Raw genomic sequence first — 13,708 nt, 5'->3', positions numbered from 1 at the left:
CACATTCAAGGCGACGGTTACAATTATAAAATAAATATAGTTAGCTTGAGGTTACAACTTTGAATTCAAATGCTTTATACAAAAGTTCACATAACATTTACTGTTCTATTGCTTTACCAATACAAAAGGTACCCTTGTATTAATTAATTTGTCCAGATCTGCTGCTTAGAAAATCAGTCCCAAACCACCACTCTTCTTAGTGCTCTCTTAATGACTTGTTTTCTTTTGCTACTGTGTTTCTGAGCTCCCCTTAGTTTTTGTTGAATCTTGTTGCTTTGCTTCTACAATGGACTTAAGTTGAATGTTTTGAGGAATTTAATTTTAAAAAAAATGTACGAAGTATTTCAAATCATGATACTCCGTATGTAGTAATCATCTTCATGATTTGTATTTGACATTTCGACTATATATGAAAATGCACTGTCTTGAATATTTATTTATAATTTGTATTCATTTAGGTACGTATTATGTCATATACAAGACTACAAGACATGTGAGTTGGAAAGATCTATTGACAATGAGGCTATACGTGGTAAGACATTGGATGCAAACGAATGTTTTACACCAAATAGAGGGACAATTTTGCATGTGTTTATAAAGCTTTTAAAATCTATTGGATAATTTCCGACGATATATTACTTAAAAAAAAAAAAAAGATAATTATGATAATTTTCTAATATTTTAAATACGTTGAAAAGAACTAAGTGTGAAATATTTTGTGAGATTGTTGAAAATGGAGAATGAGAAAGGAAATATTCCATTACATTACACAATTGTTGGAAATCACATTGAAATTATTTGATCGAACTAGAGTATCAAGCCTAACTAATGGGGTAATTCACTTACTTTTTTTTAATAAAAAATCATATTAAAATTATTTATAATTTTAAAAAAATAATGAATTATTTAATATTGAATGATAATATGCAAATTTTAAATTATATAAATATATATATATATATATATATATATATATATATATATATATATATATATTACATTGCATATTATATATATATATAATTCACTTACATTTTGTTTTGCCTAAACGACAAGATAAAGAAAAGCAATTTGTTGCATTTGAAGTCATAATTGTCATCGCTATATGCTTGATGCAATGAACTGCAGTTGTTACCTTAAGAGTATTAACCTGAAAGAGTCAAACCAGAACTCCAATTAATCAAAACCAAATATTTCAGTTGAAAATAAGGAATTCTTGATATCACACTTGTAGTGGCACCATATAACTTCAGATAGTTATCTTGTTTTTGCAAGCATACCTCACTGCTTTATCTATTAACATACATTTACTGATCCCTAATCAAAAGCATAAAGTCTAATAATAGTATAATACAGGTAGTATAATACAGGATTTGAAGTTCACAATTTACATAAACTACAGAAGAAATTAAATGGATCGTTGAGCACTCTGCTTATAATTTACTTCATATAATAAAGTAATACATGGCTGTCCATTTTGGATCAAGAGTGTGTTATAAAGGTGTAATCATTGAAGATAATTTAAAACAATAGCTCAATTCTGAAATCATTAAATCTTTTAATAAACAATTATTGGAGTCGTCTTTTTTACATGAAAAGTTACCGAAGAGCAGCAGTTTCAAGATGGTAACGCGAGGGTTCTTGACTCCTCTGCTAGTCAGAACTAATTTTCTAACAACCTTCATTAAAAAAATAATCAATTAGACATTTAACAATCTTAATCAAATAAATAAATAAATAAAGCCCTAACTTTAGAATGCAGAGAAATCAAATCGCTATTTTTTTTTTTACCAAATTGCATCGAAACTACCCCAAAATAATAAGCTAATTGATTTAAACTGGAAAACTACAATTTTAAAACGATTTGAATTGATTTGAGAAAACCCCTCAATTTTAAACGAACTCAACTAAAACAAAAGCCCCCGATTTCTTATCAAATTGAATTGAGAAATTCTCAATTTTAAAATGAACTAAATAAAGAAAACCATGGGAATGAAGAGATACCTTAGTAGCAAGTTTCTAAGTAAGAGCCATTGAATTAGTTATCCACATATCAAGAACACACACACAAATACTCAATTAAGAAAGGAAGCACAGCAGCCCCCAACAAAACAAACAACCCTTGCAGCAGCAAGCACAGAACAATAGTACTTGAGAAGAAGAACACAAGAACAATCACACCACAACAACTAACTCACAAGCACCACACAACAATCTCACACCACCATAACACGAAGGGAAAAAAAGACCTTGGAAAAGCTCGTCACATTTGCACACAAAGAAGCCAAGATTACATCTTGAATTCTAACAAGGATGAAAAAAATGAGTGTTTACAGTAAGACCATTGCAGAGACATCTAACCAGCAAAACTCTCTCCCAGATTTATCTATACAAAGTTAAAACCTTAGGGGGTTTCAGTAAAGTAGTAGGTTTGCTGTGTTCCATATTTTCCCTAAATTAAAACATGAAACCATTTCTGTTGAAATATTAATTCAAAAGCAAACTTTATAAAGTTAAAGTTGATATATAAGAGAAAACCATTAAAAGTGGTTTAAGGAAAAGTGTGTTGTTTGTTCTACTTCCCACAGCCCTTCATACCTCTTAACTAAAGTAAGCAAACACTGCCCAATTGCAAGCTCGTTTTTCACAGCCACGTCCAACCCAACATGTGACCCAGAGATCAAATTAGCGTCGACATTCAACATGATAATACCTTCAGGGGGGGGGGGGGGAGGGGGGAATCCAACCTGATGCAGAAGGGTAGTCATGAGCTGCAGTTCTAACGAATACTTTGTGTGTATAAGAGCCATACACCTCAACATATTTTACAAATCCCATAGTTGTATACACTATGGTCAATGTTATGTTTTCAAAGATGAATTTGTTCCTGCAAAACCAAGTAGCACACATCATAGCAAGTACAGTTGCGAGTCAAGAAGGATTACCACAGCAAGGATAGGAGGACCTTTCCCTGAAGAAGCAGCATGGTTTGGAGCCACATCCTTCCTTTTATTCCCTGTCATAAGACAAATTTGGAAGATTCAAGGCATAAAGCATATAAGTCTTATGATCTCGTACTTTATTGAGCACAAACCACTACAGGTAAAAAAAAATTAAAACACTATATAGATTGCAACTACATGTTAGAATTTTACGAACTTGATTAGTATTGTTAGAGCATGCTACATTTAAATAACTAACTTCAATCACCCCTGCCATGCACTGATTTAAAGTCGCAGACTTTACCAGAAAATGATTCACTTGCACTTTGACCATCTAGCAGCAAAATCAATAGTCCCCAAGTAATGAAAACCCCTAGCAGACTTCGCTAAGAAAATAATCAATTAGATACAGAAAGATCCTAATCAAATAGATAAATAAATAAATAAAGAAGACTGACTTTAAAATGCATCGGAATATAATCCCAATTTTTTACCAAATTGAATCAAAACCACCCCATAATCCGGAAATAATTTTTCACCCTCCATTTCTGCATACATAGAAATTAAAGCACCACTCATAATCAAGGTACAAGAAATACAACGAAAAAAAAGGGAAATGAACACAACCTTAAAGGAAGAAACAATGAAGCCCAACCAATCTTCATGAAACAATTACTCACGAAGAACACAAAATAAATAAATAAAATAAATAAATTTCAAATCGAATTTAACAATAATGGTGCAAATATAACCTAATTCTGGCAGCTGATCTAGCGTTTGATGGTTTTGTCATTTTTAGAGCTTAAATGACTGAAATTGGTTCAGATTGTAATTCAGATTTTTTATCAAAATAGTATGAAAAACATTGTTCCTCGAAGTTGCCATTATAAAAAATGTAAAGAAAATTCTATCAATCTGTTACAAAAAATATGATGAAAATTAAAATTGCCCATAATTTAACAATAAACGATTAAATGTAGCCTTTTTCTTTTTATCATTCCTTAATTGTGGGTAACTTTTCCAACTTACAAAGTAATTAAGTAACAAATCTAAGTACCCATTATGCGTAAGATCATCATATTCATCAAATGAAATAAAAAATTAACAAAATTACTAAGAATATGAAATAATTAGTAAGAAAAAACGAAAACAATTAAATGAAAGAACCAATCATGCATAAATTTGCACGAAAACAAACACCACCAAAAAATAAAAAAGAAGAAATTAATCAAACTCTAAGATATCAAAGTAAAATAGAGCAGAAGTATACCTTTCCAGTGAGAAATTCTTCAGAAAAAGCTAAAACCCAGAAGAATATGATGAAGAACAAGTTTGTTCTGCAAGAAAATTGAGGAAATTCGAAGACATTGTAGTAAAAGAAGTAAGAATAAGAGGAAAATGAAGATAAAAAGTGTAGAATATAAATGAAAAATTACAGTTTGTTAATTGCTATTATTAAAAGGTAATGAAGCTTTAGCTACATGTGTTTCTCTTTTATAAGCTTGACTTGAAAGGTTAGGCATATATTATTATAAATCAAATTCCGCCAAAGAGATAATGCTTTGGGGAAACGGACTCATACAAACAAGTTCCGAAACATTAAGAGTATCCCACCGAGCTACAAGATGGGCTACCGAGTTGCCTACCCTTCTCACATGTGACGAAATAATAACATCAAACATACTTGACATACTCCTACTATCATCATAAATTAGGCAAATTGGAGAATAGCCTATGAAGCTGTTATCAATCTTCTGAAATACCTTAGCAATCCAGATGTTCAAGATGCCCAACATATGTGCAATTTGCATTCCAAAACACACCGCTTCAGCTGCCTCCACCTCTGATTACGCAGCCACTCTTCGAACAGCAGCCCACAGCAGCTGCCCAAGTTCATCCCGAGCAACCGCACCAAGACCTACATATTGAGCCGTGATGTGTGCATCACCAAGACCTACGTACAATAAATCCAAATATTCCTATTAAAACTGCAGAAATTTACTCAAATATCCAAAATACATCCAAACCCCTATTAAAAAGCCAGAATCTTAGTGTACATAAAACAACTCCTATAAAACTCCAGGAATTTTCTTAATTATACAAAATACATCAAATATATGCATATTCAAGTATCAAATCTCAGTCATTCGACCAATATACTATGTTCAGTAACTTAACAAACATCATTAAGCACTTGTTTATCAATTGTTAGCTCGAATCTCTGTTATTCTTCCCTATCTCAGTATATAGAGCAGCAAAAATCAGAGAATAAATTCAAAATAACAAATACAAATTGAATGAAATCTTTAATTTAGACAGATCTCCGCAAAATAGAACATCTAAACCCTAAAAACCAAAAAAAAAAAAAAAAAAAAACAAAAACAAAAAAACAAAATCAAAAACCAAAAAAATACAAAAAAAAAAAAAAAAACAAAAACAAAAATTAAAGAAAACACACAAACCTGAGCAGCTTTGTAAGCATTCAAAGTATCTTCAGCAGCAGTTTTCTCCTCTTTTTTCCTTTCTCAGGTCAAAATCAAAAGGGAGAAATCACCACTCCTTCATCAAGAATAGTTCGATTTTCCAATCGAAATACAGAAAATTAATTAAGAAGAATTACCTTCTATTTTTCAATCGAAATTCAGAATATTAATTAAGAAGAATCACCCAAAAAAAATTTCAATCGAAATTCAGATTATGAATTAAGAAGAATTACCAAAAAAAACATAGCACAAAAAAGGATTCAACCCCATTAAAAACGAAACGATTTCGCTCAAATACACCCACAAAGATTCAACCCAAATAATTCGAAAACATATCGAAATCAATAGGAACAGACATGCAAAAAAACCACGACGATCGAACAAGTAAAGCCCAAAAATTTGAAACTAAATCGAGAAAGAGAATCGAGATTGAACCTGATGAATATGACGATCCGAAAAGTGTCTTCCACAACCTCAAACTCGAAGAATTCGAAGCACCATCATCGGTGGTCTTGAGTTACTGAAGTTTTCTCTCTCTAGGTTTCTCTCTCCTTGTTTCACCTAAGAAATGCTCTGACCCTTTCCTTCTGAGATGAAAACAGAGAGGGAAGTCGGTGAGAAGCAAGGGCAATTACAGCTGTGATACATAATGCAATTGGCTAAGAAAGGGCAATTTCGGCAGTTCCTTAAAATTAAGGGCAGCTATGTAATAACACCAAAAAATACTATTCATAAGGAATAGGAGCAACTTTTGCATTTTTATAATGGTTATGGATATATCGTCGGAAATTATCCAACAGATTTTAAAAGCTTTATAAACACATGCAAAATTGTCCCTCCATTTGGTGTAAAACATTCGTTTGCATCCAATGTCTTACCACGTATAGCCTCATTGTCAATAGATCTTTCCAACTCACATGTCTTGTAGTCTTGTATATGACATAATACGTACCTAAATGAATACAAATTATAAATAAATATTCAAGACAGTGCATTTTCATATATAGTCAAAATGTCAAATACAAATCATGAAATACAATAAAGATGATTACTACATACGGAGTATCATGATTTGAAATACATCGTACATTTTTTTTAAAATTAAATTCCTCAAAACATTCAACTTAAGTCCATTGTAGAAGCAAAGCAACAAGATTCAACAAAAACTAAGGGGAGCTCAGAAACACAGTAGCAAAAGAAAACAAGTCATTAAGAGAGCACTAAGAAGAGTGGTGGTTTGGGACTGATTTTCTAAGCAGCAGATCTGGACAAATTAATTAATACAAGGGTACCTTTTGTATTGGTAAAGCAATAGAACAGTAAATGTTATGTGAACTTTTGTATAAAGCATTTGAATTCAAAGTTGTAACCTCAAGCTAACTATATTTATTTTATAATTGTAACCGTCGCCTTGAATGTGAATAAAAATACTACAAGCTTTCATCCTAATTTCCCTTATAAAAATTCTGTATTACAAACTAATCACCGAGTCTTTAACATAAACCACAAAAACAGAATGCATAGTATATATGGCAGAGCTCATAGCATTTCCAAACGTTCAACAACTTAATGACTAAGCCATGAATAATTCAGAAAGCCGAGAGTGAACTACAAATTTCAGAATGTAGAATCAACTTCGATATATGCATTGTTTGCAACTCCCTTTTCGGCACAAGTCCTCAGATTATGGCCGAGTACCCCGCAAATCTTGCAGTGATATAGTCGTCTTGCTCGTTGGCTAAATCCAGAAGTCACATCGAATTTTCCAATCGAGTGTTCAGAACAAGTCCTCATATTGTGACAACTTTTTCCACATACACTGCATCGATAGTGATGATGATGATGATTTTGAAGATTTCCCTTTAGCTTTTTTGAAGAGCCTTTATTTTCAAGTGTGACACTATCTGACTGTAGCTTAGTCTTTAGAGAGCATGTCCTGCTATTGTGACCGCGCTTCAAGCATACACTGCATCGATGATTATGCTTTTGGGCGTTTCCCTGAATTTTTTTGAGAGAGCCAATATATTCAAATGTAGCGCTATCTGACTGTAGCTTAGTCTTCAGAGAACATGTCTTGTTATTGTGACCACTCTTTCCGCATACACTACATCGATATAGATGCTTTCGAACATATCCCTTTGATTTCATAAGAGAACCTACAGTTTCCGGAGTGACACCGTCTGACTCTAGTTCAGTCTTCAGGAGAACATATATATATATATATATATATATATTAATAAATAAATATATATATATATATATATATATATATATATATATAATTTTTACGAAATTTGTTAATTTATAAATAATTTCACGTCACAAATTATTTAATATTATTTGTTTTATATAATTTTTCTGTTAACTAATTTATTGCAACTATAATATTAGAAATATCACAAACTAAGTCAAAGGGCACATGTATGAGATGGAATTAGAGAGATTTTGAGGTATAAATACCCTTTCATTTGTTAATTTCTCAATAAAAGGCATAGTTAACTTGTGTGCTTATAATTTGCAAAAATTGACAAATTTGTATCTTTTAGATCCTTTTCCCTCTCATTTTGGCAAACCATTTGTAATACATTGCTAAAGGTTGGTGTTACGTGATCAAAAGAATTATAAAAATAATTTAGCGTTTTTGAAAGGAGGATTAGATGAAGAAACATGTGAAACATATAAGAAAAGCATCAATTCATATATCGGTGGTCATTTTAGTTGTTATTACCTCATTTCTACCTTTATACTCAGCTTATGCGGCTTATAACATCAATAAAAAACCTTCTAAATTGAATACACTGTATTTTTATTGCTTTATCGAAAGCAATAGGGTTTCCATGCTCGCTTATGTGTTAGCAGTTATTGTTCATCTATTCAGTATGTCATAGTAAACAATATTTCTGAAACTTTTTCAAGATAAAAAACATCTATCATTGGCAACTGCATTAACAATTGTATCCAATGGATGATGGATATTGCATTTGCTGCTGCTTCTATGACCATTTTTCCAATGATTCCAGACATCATTGCGGCTGTATTTATTTTATATTCGTTTTTTCATCTAGCTTAGATGTTTGTAACTTGTAGGTGGCTTGATGTAACACAACAAGCACTTTGCAAAGCTGTTAAGATAATTGATTAATCTTTCGAAGTTATATGTGAAAATGATTTGGTAGATCGTGGCTTCAAGCTTCGCTCAAATGCATCAAACATTTGCGGACTGATAACTTGGTATATGCTCTCGTACATATAAGAATAAGCATAAGTAGGGTGAATTTGTGTAGAGGTGCCTGCTAGCACCGTGATTGAACTTGTGAGTTCTATGTAAAGATACTTTTTTTAACAAAGTCCTATGTTAAGATGATTGAATCCGTTTATCTTATTATTATGTATTTTGTCTTATGTATTCACCTAATTCGCTGGTTTTCTTTTTAAGCATTTGCACCAAACATATAGAAGTTTCTAATTTCCACTTGTTCCATTTCTTCTTTCTTTGTTGAAGTGTTTCTGCAATTTATCTATATATATAAAAACTCTAATTTTATTAATATACAAAATTGAAAGCTCTACAGATCTTGTCATTGCAATAGTTTTCTATGTGATATCTCATATCGTTGCCTTTAGTGGAGCATGCATATTCAAGTTTAAGTTGCCTTATAATTCTGCGTGTTCATTACTTTAGTCTATTGTTGATATGTATATGTACTTTATCAACAAATTGTAGATGGCACAAGAAAATCTGTTTATTTATTAATAATTTTACTATTATTTGTTTTATAATTTTTATACCATATCAATTAAATTAGAGTTTGAGAATTTCCTGTGATTGGTGTGTACAAAATATTTTATAGTGACCGTCCAATATCCATAATATGCTTACACCTAGCTGAGATGTAAAAGAGGCATTGTGAGACTACAACATTTTTGTTGTGTAACAGATAATACGAGTACTGCATTGTGCAGTTTTTTCTGTTACGGTGCTATTCTTAACAAGTTTGAAGTGTATCAAGATTTGGAGGCAATTATAGGTGAACGTGTAGTTCAGATTGTGCAGGAATATTGCACAATAAAGAGCCAAAGATTAGGGAGTACGAAGTTCATCGACGAGAAGAACTGTTGTGATATTTGGCTTTGGCATGAACTTTTACAGTTCAGGAAGCTAGTTTGCAAAGATCCTAAGACCATATATGTGTAATCAAATAGTCAAGTTCGTTAATCAAGCATTGTATTGTAAGATCTAATCCTGTGAAATTTACAACATTTTATAACATTAACAAAAACTTGTTGCCTAGACTTTGGATCTGTTCTCATACGATTATTTTCAGTTCAGTTCAACTCTAATAAGTTCAGTTCAGTTTAGCTCCTAATTTCCTTCTCTTATAAAATATTCATTTCATTTCAGTTCAGTTCAGTTTAGTTCAGTTCAGTTCTAATAAGTTCAGTTCAATTCAATTCAGCTCACTTCCGTTAATGAGAGCAGGCTTTTTGTCTTGTGACAGAGAGTCTTTCACATAGATTAATTAGACTACCAATGTTTTTCCATATTTGATACTCCTTCCGTGTTTTAATAAGTGTTATACTTACACTTCATTTTTTGCAAAAATCTACAATTTAATAGTATTATATATTTCTCTTTTCATGGTCTCCACTCAAACCCACTATACTACTCCCTCCGTCCCCGAAAGAACGACCCATTTGGGTTGATTTTGCGGGCATTAAGAAACTTAATTTGCAAGTACAAATGTATGGAAAAACACAAGTCATCAATAATTCTTAGTACAAATGTATGGGAAAACACAAGAAAAATTAATGGTGGCAGGAGAGAGAAAAAAGTTTAGAAATTTAGAGAGGATATATGACAAAGATCTGAAAAAATACAAGGGTAAAATAGGGAGAAGGAGCTATATGACAAAAATATTTGAGGATGTATTGGTAATTTTGTGATTTTAATAGATGTTGGGAAAAACAAATGGGTCATTCTTTTTTGGACTAAAATTAGGCCAAATAAATCATTCTTTCGAGGGACGAAGGGAGTACTAGGAGTCTAGTATTAGAGATATACATTGTAATGTGAATTTCCTCCAGTTTGATTTTATGTCACAACATTAATGTTATTGTTAGTATATTTAATACTAGGAGTCTAGTATTAGAGATATGATGAAATATAAAGATAATATTGTGATATTATATTGTACTCGTAATAATATTTTGGAGAATAACTTGTGAAGTTGTGAAAAGATATGTGTGAGCTATTGTGATTAGGAAGTTATTTAGGAATGTTAGAGTTAGATATTCTTATAGGATATACATTGTAATGTGGTCGAATACTCGTACTCATATTGTAGAATTGTATAAACTTACGACTTGATCTTTCATTAATCGAGGCAAAACATATATATACAAGGTGAATCCCTAGAGTTACCTTAATTAGGTTACTAGGAATTAGGAAACAATAACAAAAGATAACACCCAAATTATTTCACAAAATGTATCCCACAATACCCCCCTCAAGTTGGAGCACCATGGTCATAAGTTCCCAACTTGGAAAAAAGATGATCAAACTGATACTTCCCAAGAGCCTTCGTGAAAATGTCGGCCAATTGAGAAGTTGTAGAAACATAAGAGGGAGAAATCAAGCCTTCAACAATCGCATCTCGAACAAAGTGACAATCTACCTCAATATGTTTGGTCCTTTCATGAAAGACCGGGTTCTTTGCGATGTGCAAAACAGATTGACTGTTACAAAATAACTTGATTGCCTTAGGGTGTTGCACACCCAAACTCAACAACAAACCCTTAAGCCATTTGAGCTCACAAGTAGCCACAATCATAGCTCTGTACTCGGCATCTGAAGAAGACGTCGCCGCAGTTGGTTGCTTTTTAATTAGACTTCTAAGAGATAGGTGAATGCCCTAAAAATACCAACCAACCTGTGACTGAACGACGAGTTAGAGGACAGCAAGCCGCCCAATCCAAATCACACCAACCTTCCAAGGTGAGATCACTATTAGCACTCAACAAGATACCCTGACCCGAGGTACCATTCAAATAACGAACAACACGAAGAGCGGCTTCCCAATGCTCGATGCGCGGCTGTTGCATAAACTGAGACAAGATATGAACGGAGTATGCCAAATCTGGTTTAGTTACCCCAAGGTAAATCAAACGGTCAAAACGACGACGATACACTTCCGAATCCGAAAGAAACTTACCTGTTGCACGACCGAGTTTATGGTTTTTCTCCTTAAGAAAACCACTCGGCTTTGCCCCTAACAGACCTGCTTCAGAAATAATATCCAACGTATGGTATATTTTCGTTAACATAAAAATAAACCTGAAGTACTACTAGCAACCTCTATGCCCAAAAAATATTTCAAAGGACCTAGATCCTTCATTTTGAAACAACCACTGAGGTATGCCTTGAAATCGACAAGTGCAGCGGAATGATTACCAGAAATACTAAGATCATCAACATATACTAAGACTTTAATCTGAATTGTGCCTTTTGTATATGTAAAGAGAGAATAATCAGAGTAAGATTGGATGAAACCGTACCCTTTCAAAGCCGTTGTTAACTTTGCAAACCAACACCTCGGCGCTTGTTTCAACCCATACAAGGAATTCCTCAAACGACACACTAATGAAGGATCTGCACTCTCAAACCCGAGAGGTAATTTCATATAGACCTCCTCAGCAAGATCACCGTGCAAGAAAGCATTATGCACATCCATTTGATGCAGTTCCTGGTTCTTTGATGTTGCAATTGCAAGAAAAGCCCGAACCGTGGTCAATTTTGCAACTGGAGCAAACGTTTCACCATAATCTATGCCTTCCTGTTGATGATTACCAAAAACAACCAAACGGGATTTAAATCGTTCAATGTCACCATTAGACAAATATTTTGTCTATACCCCCATTGACTCCCTAAAGCACGTTTACCATAAGGTCCAAGTGTCGTTATCTTCCAAGGCTCTAATTTCTTCCTGCATAGATTGTCTCAAACCTTCATGTTTCATGGCCTCTCTAAAAGATTTCGGATCATGACCACCAACAATAGCTGCCAGAAACTTACAATAATTCACAAAAAACTTGTCACAATTTATATAATGTGCTAAAGGATAGAGAGTACCTCAAGGAGGATTGGAAGACGGAGTGGAGGGAGACGGATTTTTAGCAAACATTGAGTGATTCACATAGTCACGAAAATGAGTCGAGGGAATTTTCTCCCGGAAACCACGAACCAAGGGAGCCGTGTCATGAGGCTGCTGGGCTGCGGAGCTGCTGTCCTCCTCGACAGTCCCAGCCAGCTGTTGCTGGTGATCCTCGGCAGTCCTAGCTAGCAAGTCATGCTGCTGTAGCTGGACTGGGGCAGACTGCGGGTTTTCGGCCACACTAGTATCACCATTATTAGTGCCCAAAACATCATCATTGCCAACATTACCACCCCGCAAATCAAACTCCACAAAATCATAATGAATATCATAATTCGACTCATAAATTTGTGACTCAATATTAACATCTTCTAGAGTAGCAAAAGGAAACACATTTTCCACAAACTTGACATCCCGAGACACAAAGAAAACCTTTAAATCAAGATCATACAAACGCCATCCCTTTTTTCCAAATGGATAGCCAACAAAAATACACTTTCTACTCCAACTAGCAAATTATCTCCATTTGTTTTCTAATTATGAGCAAAACATAAACACCCAAAAGTACGAATAACATCAACCAATGGGGGTTTATCAAACAAAATTTCGAATGGAGATTTATTGGAAAGCAATGTAGTAGGGGTTCGATTTATTAGATGATCTGCGGTAAGAACGCACTCACCCAAAAAATAAATTGGTTATTTGGCTTGAAATCTCAAGGCTCTCCAAACTGACAAAATATGTTTGTGTTTTCACTCTACCCTCCCGTTTTGTTGAGGAGTGCCCACACAAGAGGTTTGAAAAATAATCCCAATAGTAGCAAAATAGTCATGCAAGCAATTAAACTCTATACCATTGTCACTTTGTACAACTTTAATGTTTTGAGAATTAAAATTGTCGTTCTACCATAGCAACAAACATCAAGAAAGTACGAAAAACATCAGTTTTATCGTTCAACAAATAAACCCAAACCGCTCTAGAATAGTCATCAACAACAGTAAAAAAATAATGAGCTCCGCACGACACAACGTGTCGATACAAGCCCCACAAATCACAATGTACTTTCTCAAAAATTCTAGATGCTTTATTGTCACATAGAGGGAAACTATCTCTAGGATGCTTAGCACGCATA

General features: G+C 33.4%; 1 long non-coding RNA gene across 10 annotated transcripts; it reads right to left on the bottom strand.

Moving 5' to 3' along the window:
• Window positions 1-11: 11 nt before the first annotated feature.
• LOC110690439 lies at window positions 12-6,035 on the bottom strand. Of its 10 annotated transcripts, none has more exons than XR_002505099.1 (9): window positions 5,861-6,035; window positions 5,405-5,501; window positions 4,706-4,896; window positions 4,213-4,279; window positions 3,401-3,490; window positions 3,247-3,323; window positions 2,966-3,016; window positions 2,748-2,887; window positions 1,421-1,679 (listed from the first exon to the last, which is right to left on the bottom strand). It is a non-coding gene; the product is annotated as an uncharacterized LOC110690439 (long non-coding RNA). The 10 variants fall into 10 exon arrangements; XR_002505097.1 differs by having other exon boundaries at window positions 3,437-3,490; XR_002505096.1 differs by lacking the exons at window positions 3,247-3,323; window positions 3,401-3,490 and adding an exon at window positions 1,013-1,150 and having other exon boundaries at window positions 1,592-1,679.
• Between the last annotated feature and the right edge of the window lie 7,673 nt (window positions 6,036-13,708).

The sequence above is a fragment of the Chenopodium quinoa genome, unplaced genomic scaffold (genome assembly GCF_001683475.1).
Source record: "Chenopodium quinoa cultivar QQ74 unplaced genomic scaffold, ASM168347v1, whole genome shotgun sequence".
Taxonomy (NCBI): domain Eukaryota; kingdom Viridiplantae; phylum Streptophyta; class Magnoliopsida; order Caryophyllales; family Amaranthaceae; genus Chenopodium; species Chenopodium quinoa.
The sequence above is the reverse complement of the archived record's forward strand: the minus strand, read 5'-3'. Positions and strand labels throughout refer to the sequence as shown.